The sequence below is a fragment of the Fukomys damarensis genome, unplaced genomic scaffold (genome assembly GCF_012274545.1).
Source record: "Fukomys damarensis isolate Sample0158 unplaced genomic scaffold, DMR_v1.0_HiC HiC_scaffold_30, whole genome shotgun sequence".
NCBI classification, from domain to species: domain Eukaryota; kingdom Metazoa; phylum Chordata; class Mammalia; order Rodentia; family Bathyergidae; genus Fukomys; species Fukomys damarensis.
This window is the reverse complement of record NW_022900942.1, coordinates 56,698,988-56,712,192: the sequence shown is the minus strand read 5'-3', so window position 1 is coordinate 56,712,192 and position 13,205 is coordinate 56,698,988. Positions and strand designations below refer to the sequence as shown.

Here is a 13,205-nt window from a genome sequence, read left to right as displayed (position 1 = left end):
GGTGACTGATAAGTCATACCCACTTACCCAGTCAGCTGGTCACACTCTAGACTCCTGCCTCAGGGAGATTGGGGGAGGGCAGCAATGCCAAATTGTAATAGTAGAAAGCACATCACAGACCAAACTGCTCACTTCATGGCCAGGAAGCAACAGGAAGTGAGGAGTGGTCTAGGTTCCCCATCTCCTTCAAGGCCACACCTCAATGACCTAAAGACCTCCCACTAGACCCCACCTCTCCCACTTCCGAAAGCACCACCTTGGAACAAACTCTTTAACATATGGGCCTTTGGGGGACATTCAAGATTCAAACTAAAGCCCTGGGCAATGAACAGGATCCTGATGCATATTTATTACACTGGGTTTCTTTGAATGCATAGTGGGTTTGGGGGAATCCTGCTCTCGGGAGGCACTGTTCACTGGCTGTGGAGGGCCTCCTTATGGCAACAGAATCGGTGCCATACACTTCACATGACATGAAGCCATTCTTCAGCACCTAATCCATGTAAGAACATTCACATTAATGCACAGTTGTAAACTGGTGGCCACAGAAGACGGTTATCACTCTTTAGCTTAGGCACCAATTTAAACTCCAATTTAAAAGAGTGACCACGAATGAAAATGAAGGCAGGGAGTGGTTTTTCACTGCTTTGGTGGGCAATGGGACAAATGGACTGCAAAGGGCAAGCAGTCTGCTTGAGGAAAGAAGTAAAGAGTAAGGGAAGGGGGCTGGAATGAAGTGATGTTGAAGGAGGAGGTGCTCTATTCTTCCGTGTTGTTTAATAAGCATCACTTCAGGCCAAGTGACAAAAGCGCACCAACTGCAGCAGGGGCTCTGTTTAGATTTCCAGAGGATGAAGAGGTGATGGCAAGAAATGACTGAGTTTAGCAGACTCTCATCTTGTTCCTAATACAGAGAGATACGTCAGCGGAAAACCAAAAGGAAAGAGCAAATCAACAGGCTAGTGCTGAAAAATAAAGCCTTGGGAAAGAAAAGAAAAAGTTATGGGTAGAGTGTGAAATCATAGGGAAAAGAATCAGAAGAAAACAAGGACAAAAAATTCAAATATTCACTCTTAAGTAAAATTTTAGAACTTTCCCTTTGAAGGCCTGATAATACAGAATATTTAATATAAGATATTAAACCCATCCATGTAGCCACAGTACATGACTTTCTGATAACTATGTAATCTGCTTATCAGATTACATGGTTAAAAGCAAATACTTTGCATAGAAAATAGTTAAGTGCAAAAACAATAAGTTGCTGTAGATTTAATACATTTCTTTTTTAAAAGATTACAAAAGCATTCCCAAGAGTTTGTCAGCCTGATAATTTAATTATGATGGGGAACGCTTTTACAAATTAGACTATACAAATTTAACTTTAAAGGCAATCTGAGTAATAAAAATATACATTTTAAATAATTCATAAATTAAATGGCAAATGTTTCGTTGACACAACCAAAAATAAAAATCTTAGTGTTTGAATAGTACTTTTCCTAAACATAGATTTCTTTTTAAATGATTTTAAAAATGATAACATCTTCTGTAGAAAGTCTGCTTTGCAAAAATAATACATAGGCAAGTTGGTGGCTACTCTTATTTTTGGTTTCTACTTCTGGAATCAGTTCGCAGCTCTCTGGAGGCCCGTATATCTTCCCTCTGTTTCAATAGCTCTCACATCAGAAAACCAAGAACTTTGGGGTCTTCAAAATGGACACAACTCCAAGAGAGCCACTGTGCAAAAAACTGACTTGAAAATGGACATTGCATAAGACCAAGTGGAATTTGTACTGGGTCCTGCCCATTGTGTATGCATCCAACCATTTATTAGGCAAGTGAAGATCACAGCTCTGAAGTTCACCTCCCCCCACCACCATTATCCTGGTCCACTTTTTTTATTTAGTCACCAGGGGGAGCTAATACTGCTCTATGAGGAGGGAATCTAACAATTAAAAAATTTTTTAAGGAAAAATGGATGTGATAATGAATATAATTCAAATATGTTCTACAGACGCTATAAGGCAAAAACATCACACAAGCAAAAACTAAAACATTTCATCTGGTTGTTAAACAAAGAAGTTCAAAAAGAAGAAAGAACAGAAAGCCACTGATAGATAGAATGTGTCTGTACTTAACAGAGGACATATGGAAACCCAGTCATTTATGGTTGTCCTTGGTCCTGTTAAAGTCTTATTCATCATCCTGTTTTTGCACATTTGCCCATTTCTTGCACTGGCCCTGTTATTTTCTTGGTTTGAAGTACTACTATGATTCTACATTCTAACAGCTAATCCATTTGCTCAAAAATATCCCACATAATTACACTATAATCATACTGAAACAAATGTTTCTTTACCCTTTTGCTTTCAAATATTCCCTTCTGTTCCAAATATAATTTTTAGCACTTTTAATGTGTGTTCAAAGTATCCTACCCAATAATCTACTTAAATTCATCCTACCATTCACCCAGGAGACACAATACCTTTAAACTTTGAGAAGCTCCAGTTGGAACAAAGAGGGGGAAAGGTTCAGAGTTTGTGGAATAATCACCTCTAATCGATCAATTTCCCCTGAAGGTAAAGCAGAAAGAAAGGAGGAGTAAGGAGTTCCAGTCCAATTCCTTGAAGTTTAAAGAAACTAAGCCCGGAGGCACAGTGTAGAAAGATTCCAGCCTTCCCCTCCTAAGCCCTATTAAGAGGTCACGGATCTCCGTGACATTAGCACCATTCCCCAAAGATGAGATCCCAAGCCAAAAGCTTAGCACAAAGAGAAGGGTGTGGAAGAAAGTCTACTTTCAACAGCTTCTTAAGCAATCCTCTACCTCAAAAAGGAAGTAGGTATCAGTCACAAGCATTTTAAGAAGAGTAATGTTTCAAAAAAAAAAGTAAGTGCAGTCAGGCAAAAACATAAAAATTCAACACCTTAGGTTTTATCATGTAGAATTCCACACTTGAGAACAGGCTGATGGTGGAAGAACCCTTGCGCCCACAACTGTAGCCAAAACAGCTAAATGCTGCCCTGCTCACCAAGTAGATAGATTGGCTGTGGAGGAAATGGCCCCTAGGAAATGGGAAATCTCTTTTAATTTGTCTTCTCCACAAATGAGACCCCACTGTTTCCAAGTCCCAAATACAGCCCTTCATCTATAATTTTTACACTTCTCCATGTGGACAAACTGACAGCTTTAGTCACTACCAATGACCATCAAGGACACGGTAGAAATTCTTGAAGAAATTCTCCCATGGTTTGTGTTCTTGATATTTTATTTACAATTTTTGGCAAATGAATCCTCAACCCACACAATTAGATCATTATGTATTCATTATCAATTTTCCAAGTAAGATAGAACCATTTATCCAAAACCACTGTGGTTATGCAGACATCCAAAGGTAATATTTTCTGATACACAGATATTAATGCTAATTTTCCTCTTGAATTATATCCTCTTTAAAACACAGATTTTTTTTTTTGGACTCAAATTAAAGGACATGTACTTTCTGAATATAGTTCTAACTAATAAGGGATATTCTCCACTTAGATTTTTCTTGTAAAAAATATAGTGAATGCATCCATTTATTTTCTATTTCAGGAGATTTCTTCCTTCAGGAACTTCCTATTCATACTCAACAGCTGTTCCGTGAGTCACACATTATTAAGGCAGCTAAGAGTAAAACTACTTCATAAAAGATGGACATCAAAAATACAAAGAAAAGTTTCTTTGCGCTACCCTTTCAACATTTACACCATTTAATTGTAATAAACTAATAAATGTAACAGCTCTTCACTCATAGTGGAAAAACACAATTCATTAGTAAGCTCTCTCATAAACCCCAATTATATTACCCAGAAGCATTCAAAGAGCTTTGAGAAAATAATGGATCTAAAAATAATTGTTTTACATCCTTGTTTTAGTAGAGACTTTCACAAACAAATGTATCAAAAAGACAGTGTCAGGCAAGGTACTAATATTTTCAAATTCTGCAGCAGCAAAGTCAATGTGGAAACATAGGCTTTGTACCTTGATAAAGGACTGAGGAAGTTGAACTGACCCTTTCTGTAAAGCTGGAAAAAGGAGCTCACTTCGCAGTCAAGTCAGAAGTTAGAGCCAATTTGGGGTGATTACTGTCTCTTGGTAAACACAAAGCAGAATTTAGTCCTATCACTGAGAGAGGAAGAGAGACACATTGGGCCCTACCACTTTCTCTCAGACTGGGAGTGGCAGAGACGTGGGGAACTACTTTTCACATCATGAAGTAAAGGGGAGACAAGAGCTGTGTGCTCTGAAATACAGGATAGAAAGGATATTCAGAATATTTAGCAACCAATTAGAAAGGACACCAATGATAAATGGCCACCTGAATATGAATAAGCAATGTCTCAGAGCAAGATAAATAAAATAATACCTGTCAATCCTTTCACCCCATTGGGAAAGAGTCTGCCATATCTAGGGAAATGGATTCACAGGTCCTCTTGTTGAGTTTTAATAATTTCATTCACACGTGATCCTCTTTGTGTGTGTGTGTGTGTGGTACCAGGGATCCAACTCAGGACCTTGCTCTTGCCAGGCAGGCGCGGCGCCACTGAGCTAAATCCCTGACCTATGATCCTTAAATTTTGACAGCTGACGTGAAGAGGTTTTTTGCAAGAAAACTGCAATATATTGATAATCAAGCCCAAGAAATCCATAAGAAAATGGCAACCTGGCCCACCTATTTCTAACAAAAGCATTCTGTCAATCATCATATGAAAGTGGTGGGGGGGGACAACTGAAGCAAAGCTGACCCACAGTTGGCCAAACAAAATTAAAACTATCATGAAAATTTGAAATTATGGGCTTATATCCACCACTGATAATAATGAACCTCACAGACAAATAAATTACATATGTTCTTTCTTTGCTGGCTTTGCAAAGTATCTTCTTCAGTTCTAACAGTCATTAAAATACATTAATAAAATAAATGAAAGTACATCAGGATTCTAAAACAACAAAATTATTTTAAGCATTGTTTTTTATCTTCACCTAATATTTTAATTTCTACTTTTGTGAATGGTGTATGACGCATACTGTAACGTATTAATATAAACAAATTGTGAAAGCACGCAGTAAATTCTTTTTGTAAGAAAAGTTTAGAAAGAACCTCCCATCCCCAAACTAAGATGCAAATGCAGGTGGAGTTTGGGACTAGAATTTACAAAAGCTGTGAAAATATATCTTGGGGTTTTAGGGAGATAAGAAAAATGAAGGAGGCTAAAAAACATAGAAATGTTTTGGGGAGAGCAAAAATAATTACTCAAAATGAAGGGAAATAGTAAAATGAAACTTATAGAACTGTGTAATTAGTAGAAAGGTGGGTATTTAACATATTAATTATTAATAAAATAAGAACAACAAATGATTATAGAAATATATAAGTAAAATATATAATGCCTTAAGCCTAACATAAACAAAAATTTTTAAGTATCTTATTTATTTCATGTAATTTATGTCAAGTTATGGTTTGATAGGGAAAACCACAAAAAAAGTTTTTAAAATGTTCTAAAACCAGTTTCAATGGGCCTCTGCAGAAATAATGCTTTCCTCTGTAAAACATGCATTCCCTCTATTCCTACCACCACCAGAACTGGCTATCCATCCTTCACTGCCCAGAGGAACCAACTTATCTTTAATTTACTGCAAGCATAGAAAAATCTTTGAGGGCTGGGGATTTAGCTCAGTGGTGCTACCGCCTGCCTCTCAAGCGAAGATCCCGCACTCCAGCCCCAGTACCAAAAAAGAAAAAAATTCTTACCTCCCCTCAAATAATAATCATACTATACTATTCCAGGTGTCTAAAAGTTCTCAGTTCATAAAAATTATGTGAAGTTTCCAGGAAGTTTCCTAACTTTCAAAATGATACTAAGTGAACACACTACTTTACACTGATGTATAAGACACACTCACTGATTTAGGTCATTTTGCTCAAAAAATGTGAACCTATTCAGAAATATTTGTAAAGAAGCCATACATGTGGTTAGGGCTTCAAAATCCGGTCGGAAAACATGTGCCCCCAAAACTACAGCAGGCTTCCTGCCACGCAGATTTCTACCTGCTCAGCCACCAGGAGTATGGCGGGCAGGGGGATAAGGTCTAATACAATACCAGTTCGTTTTTTCTGCATTTATGCCCAAGCAATTCACATTAATGATGCGGAAGAACACTTAACAGACAATTCAAATTTGCAAATTAGCAAGAGAAAAGAGAAAAATGACTCAGAACAACAAGCATGCTGTATTACCAAATGCACTTTACACATTCATCCTGTTAAGTGTAGCTTAGTTTTGATGATTTACAATGCTAGCTCTCACTCAGTTTTTGTAAAGCATAATAAAGTCTCTGTAATCTCAGCCTTCCCACAGCACCCTGCTATTAAATCTTTGTTGAGAAGTGTGATGAGACCCCTCTGGCTCCCAGCCCTCCCTGCCCCCTAAGGGAATTGGCAAGAAATGATAGAGTTTGTGGATTAGTAAAATGAGAGGTTTTCTGTGCTTTTCCTTCTTTAAATATATATTTTGATAATCTGTCTTCTGAATCAGAGAGTCCCAATAGCGCTGGAGTGTGGATTTCCCTCCCTTCCCAGCCTCCAGGAAAAAGACAGCAAGGTTGGAGCAAGCCCATCTAGAGCTACAACCGAAGAGAGGAATTTTTTTTTCCTTCACCTTTCCCCCTATTCCTTCAAATAGGAATGCTACAAAATTTACTTACATATGCTGGATTGTAGGCTGGAGGAAAACTGTACCATGAGACCAAAAAGAGAAAAATCATCTGTGTGAGTATAGCCTTAACGCTTGCTATCTTCAGGGATGGATTTGGCCTTTTCTAAATCAAGGTTGCTTACGCAGAACTGGACATTCCAGAGTATATTCAAGATATACCACATGCTGTGTATGTGACATGCTCCATCCCTGTGGCTTGTGCTGGACCCCCTGCCAAAGGTCCCAGGCATCCTGACCTCTACCCATGACAACACTGGCTGTATTCTCAATCCTCAAGCTGACTTTCAAATCTGGGACTAGATTTGATTATCTTGTTCCACACTTAAACTTCATCTCCAAAGTCCTGGTTTGATCTAGGATCATTTAACAAGCCAGGATTTCACGATCCTTCATATAGAGCAAATCAGTTTTCAGTGAGACAGCGTTTCCAATAAATGTTCATCATCCTTGACAAGATTGATCACCAAAGGAATGAATCTGAAGTTACCTAGAAAACTCTCAGTTCAGAGAAAGGAAGAACCCAAAGCAGGGCTGTCATGACTCTCATAGCAAAACCACCCTGAATAATGCCTCCTGTAGGTGACTCTGTTAGTCTGCTTTCCATGGCTAGGACAAAATACTTGAGAAAGGCAATTTACAGGAGAAAAGATTTATTTTGGCTCACAGTTTCAGACGTTTCAGTCCATGGACACTTGGCTGAGTTGTTTCTGATGAGGCAGAAACCACAGCAGGGAGGGCACAGCAGAGCACAGCTGCTCACCTCATGGCAGCCAGGAAGATAAGATAGAGAGAAACCCAGAGAGGAAGGGGCCAGGGACAAGAGACAGTCCCCAAGATGCCAGGTCTTCAGCTGGGTTCCACCTTCTAACAGCCTACCTGGTTATTAACTCATCAGAGGATTACTGCATCAGTGAGCTTTCTACCCTCATTATCTGATCCCATCTCCAAATCCCATCCACTGTCCTCTTAGGGGCATTTCAGATCCAAACAATAACAACATCAGACCATAAAATACGTGTTTCCTGTTATTTTGCAAAACAACCAGTTGTAAGTCTTCTTGTTCCTTGAACTCCACTCTAAAATTAGCCTTCCAGTGCACTACTCAGAATCCTTCATACAAACTTTATTGAAAAGTCTTCAGGTGACAGTCTAGCCAGGTAGGGTCAAACACCTAAAACTACAATATTAATAGATGAGGAGCCACAAGGATCAAATAGAGTGAAAGAGCTGTTACGACACTGGTGAAACACGGGTGGATATTGATGTGGACAAGAAAAGTAGAAGACTTAGCTAAGGGACAAGAAGCAGGGCAAACCAGGAAAGTCACAATGAGGCTGGATGAAGTTAAAAGACAAAATGAATGAAAAAGAACAATGAAAGATAAATGAGAAAATGTTAGAGGAGGAAAAAGGAAACAAATAGAGACTTCCTTTAAAAATAAAAAGTGGCATTTTGTCAGAGGAAAAAAAAGAAAAAGCAGACCCAGAGAGTGAAGCCAGGCAGTAGGAGGCAGGAGGAAGAAAGGGTCTGGGGAGCTGCTCCCCCAACTTGCACACAAAGGCTGGCATCAAGGAAGAAGGGAAAGGCATCCTGTACTTTAATTAAAATGCTTTCAGGGGTCTTTAGTCTTCTGCAGAGCAGACTGGGGGCGTCTTCAGCTAACTCAAATTTCAACTTCAACACCTTCGACACGTGGGAAGGATCCCTGGCACTGCTTCTCACGCTCATTGCTCTTCCCTGGGCTTCCTTCCGCTTCTGCGGTGCCTCCTGAATCTACTCCCTGCCAATATCCTCACCAGTATCGCCCGGAACAACAATAAACAGGCGCAAGGCCCATCAGACTTACTCTTCCCTGAAAGGTGTTTCAGTGAATCACAAAGAAGCTTTTGTTTTTCTACTTTAGTTAAAATGTTGCGGTATGTGAGTACAGAGCAGAACCTCTGCTTCTAGAAAGTTTCACGTGGAAGTACACCAAATATTTTATTAGTTTTTTGTAAAGGAAAGCAATATTTAACCAATAAGTATTATCTGTACCATGGCATGTGCAGAAAAATCCAGATGCTATTCAAGTCGTATGAGGCACAAATAGTGTCTTTTGCTTTTATTCTATTTATAGGGCTGAATGTAAGGATCGCTAGAAGATAGACACATAGTTCAGGGGTTGACCACTAGCCTAGCACGCATGAGACCCGGGTTCAATCCCCTGCATGCCTAAATAAAGTTAGGAAGGATGTAGCTCCAAGCCTGAAAGACAACTCGTCCTTGTCTTCGCTAAGTTTTCTTGCTAACTTAGTGTATACTGAGCCAGTCAGTCAAGCTCACTTGCTCAAGTTTCTCTAGTTTTACTTTCATATGAGTCCACATGAGCATGGTTTCCTTTAAAGCACTAGCAATCCCACTTAAAACACCCTACTCATCATCTACATTCAACAGGACTTTCCTAAAATTACCTGTTCTGAGGAAAATAGGTGTGAAATGAATATACATGAATCCAAAAATGTAAATATACATGAATCAGAAAATGTAAATAAATCAACAAAAGGTAACAATACACATCTCACAGAAGGTCAGCATGAGAAAAACTAAGGAACACAAATATCAGCGAGGATGCACAATGCCTAAACTGGTACCTCGCTGGTGGGAGTTTAAAAGGGCACAGCCATTTTAGAATCGGATCCAGAAACTTCTCCTACAGACAAACCTTTCCCCATACCCTTAATGACCCGGCAAGTCCACCCAGACATTACTATTCTAAGACAATTAAATCATACATTCACATAACAATTCTAATGAGAAGATTCATTACAACTTCATTACAATCAACAACTAGACAAAAACTAAAATGAAACAAGATGTCCAAAAATAAGAAAATGGAAAATTGCATTCTGTCATACTCATACAACAGTAGTAGTATTCCTATATGCCAAATATTACTCAGCAATAAAAAGAAACACACTATTTATATACACAACAATGTGAATGACTCACTGACATGCTCAATAAAAAAAGCCGTACACACAGAAAAGTGCATAGTATATGATTCCACTTGCAACAAGCAAAACAGATCAATGGTTCTAGAACACAGAAACTTTTAGGCGTGCATAATGTCTCAAAAAGGGACATGAGGGGACTCCTGGGATACAAGAAATCATCTCTTAAGAGAAATATGTTGCAGGGATGTGCATATTTTGCCAAAAATCATCAAATTGTGTACTTGAGATTTACGAATTTCACTGTTAAGTAAATGTTGCATTAAAATTATAGCATTACTAATTCTAAACTATATTATACTCTAGTTAGCTGGTTTGCTTATTGCAGTAGTATGAGTAAGCAATTTTGAGACTATTTAATGTGTTTTCTAGTCTTCGGTAAATGAATAAACACACTGAGGGTGATGGCAGTAAGGTTCCTGTGTAGAAGAAAGAACGGTGACAGCAGTCAGATTCTCTTCATCACAGTACTTTCTAACCATACCAAAAACTCTGTACCCCTGAAAAAGTGAAGGAGGGTGGAAACAAAACAGAAAGGAAAAAGACTAGGATGAATCTGAGATACTGGACTGAACTAGAGTTATTCATACGAATATGTTGTTTCTATTGGACAATGAAACCAAAAAAAGTGCATATACTTCTGCACGTGTGAATTTTATGAACTAGATCATGTATATATCTTACATATTATATTAAGTGTGCACATATTGTTTTTTGCATTTGTTGAAAGGCCTACAGGCAATAGGACATTTGTAGCAATGAGCACACATAATATCTACATCTTGGCTTCTAAGTACCTCATCCTGTAAAATGAACCAGGGCTCCAAAAAAGGGGAATAGGGGAGGACAGGGAAGGAGGGAGGGGAAGAGGGAGGTTAGCTGACTGTAGGCCTGGGACAAGAAAAAAAACATAGCCTCTGTTTTCCCACAGAAACTAAGTAAGTCCTCAAATATGAAGACATATTAAACAGAAAGAATATCTGGTTTGTACTCCCATTGGCTAAATTAAGAGCAATATAAGCATCAAAATATTAATAACGAACTATGACCCACTGAAGTAAAATCCCAAAGTCCACAGTGATATGAACAAGGACCAAGCTGGGCATGGTGGCTCAGGCCTGTAATCCCAGCACTTGGGAGGCTGAGGCAGGAGGATCACTGTGAGTTCGAGACCAGCCTGGAGTACATAGTGAGTTCCTGGTCAGTCTCAACTACATAGTGAGACCCTGTCTTAAAAAAAACCAAAACAAAAAAACCAATAAAGGACAAATGACTAAGAAAAGAAACTGCAGTAGAACAACTAATCACAGAAATTATGAAGTTATGATGGATACCAAACCAGTGGGTGAAAGTTTTATGGACTGGAGGATATTTACATAGTATCGAAGTATCCAGGCATAAATTATTTAAGCTCTCCAAAGAGAAAAATGGTAAGTTCATACTGGAGAAAGTTGGCTGGCACCACCTTGTCCAAGTCTTCACTGTTAACATCACAGCACTGGAACAAACTAACAGCTTGCACTTTCTGATGAAGTGAGAAGGGCAGGATGTCACTCTGGTGTCCCTGCCACAGGTACAAGACCTGCATGCAATCATGAGAAAACATCAGGCAAACCCATCTAATGAGCATTCTATAAACTACTGCAGCTTCTCTTCAAAAATGCACTGGTTGAGAATAAAAAGAGAAGCCTTAAAGGGTATTCCAGAATAAAGGAGTCAGAAGAGACATGACACTAAAGTGTTATGCATGGTCCTGGATCTTGGATAAGGAACAAAAAAGATAGCTTTAAGAGGAATTATTGGAATAACTATTGAAATTTAAATATAGATATGACAATAGAGCCTATCTATTGGTGTCAGAGGCTGACTGTCTTAATTTTGCTAAATTCATCTTGGCTATGTAGGAGAACATATTTGTTCACAGGAAGTATACAGGATGTACTGCTAAGGTGTGATATCTTAAACCCTCTCTCAAATGACTAAGAAAGAAATGGAAAAGGGAGAGGAAAAGAGGGAGAGAGAGCAAGGGAGAGCATACATGAATGGTAAAAGCAAATGAGACAAAATGTAAGCAGTCAATGAAGCAGCTGAATACTATGTGGGAATTCTTTGCATTATTTTCGTAATGTTTCTCTAAGTTTGGAGTTGTCGCTAAATAAAAAGTACCACCCAAATCCACATTAAAATACAGAAAATTTGTAGAGGGCCTACAGGTATCATTCCCCAAAAAATGCTAATGAGTTTTCTGAAAGGAAGACTCCACAACCTCAGGAACATGTTCACGATGAGCTCTCTTTGAAGAGAGGAGCCCTGATGCACTTTAGTAACGAACTCCATTTAACTGGATCTAATCTAGCATCTCCTCAGTATCCTGCTTGGGAAGCCCTGTAAAATGGAACACTCCTTAAAATCTGATGAAAATATTAGCACTCTGTGGAAAACAGTTGGAGACTCACTCGTCTATACATTTCCTATACACAACTAATTTTAAAAGGATCTGTGCTAGGAAAATAAAAGAGAGGGAGAAAGAAAGATACGCATCCACAAGAGAAGTGGTGTCAGCTCCAAAGAGGAAGAGGAAAGTGATACATATCTTAAAAAAAAAAAAATCTATCTAGCAGAGCCCGACTAAGTCCAGCAAGTACATTCTTGAGGGTACCTGGTCATCACTCATACCCATGGGGAACGGTTTCAGGACCCTCAGAGGATGCTAAAACTCATAAATGTGTAATTTCCTTACACAAAATGACATAGTGTCTGCATATGATCTCCATGTATCCTCCCATGGTCTTCAACTCATCTCTGTTACTTACAAAGTCTAACACAGTGTAAACATCATGTCAACACTCGTTACACTGCGTTGTTAGGAAATAATGACAAGAGCTGTAGAAGCCTGCACCTGCCTAGTACAGACGCCTTTCTTCCCCTCAAATGTTTTTTATGCACACTTAGTAGAATTTACACACATACAATCCATGAACATGAGGATGAGTGCATTGTTAAAGAGGGCAGATCATCCATAAACTGAATTTTAGGGTTTTTTTTTCAGTCATGAGAATGAGCATGTTGTGCTTTCTGTGATTTTTAAATCTGACTCTTTCAATGAACAGGCTCGTGGAAGAGCTCACTGGCCTTAGTGAGTAAGGAAAGCTCTGTGCTAGGCTCAGGGATGCAATGGAGACGAAGATACAGCTCCTACCGTCCACACACTCTCAAGTCATGAGGAAGGCAGAAAAGTGAGAACTGTGGTATTCAGGGAGAAGTACCAGGGGTTGCGGATAAGGCTCAGTAGTAGCACAGTGCATGGGTAGTATGCTAGAAAGCCCGGGTTCAACCCCCAGTGCTGAGAGAAAGAGGGAGAGGAAGAGGGAGAGGAGGAGGGAGGGGAAGGGGGAGGGGGAGGGGAGAGAGAGGATGTGACTTAAGGAGAAAGAGCACCTAACTCAGGCAGAAAGGGATCAG

At 39.1% G+C, this 13,205-nt stretch overlaps 1 protein-coding gene across 2 annotated transcripts in view; it reads right to left on the bottom strand.

Annotated features, from left to right (window-relative positions):
- Znf521 (zinc finger protein 521) overlaps window positions 1-13,205 on the bottom strand; it is a 271,829-nt gene that overhangs the window by 228,302 nt on the left and 30,322 nt on the right. The window lies entirely within an intron of this gene.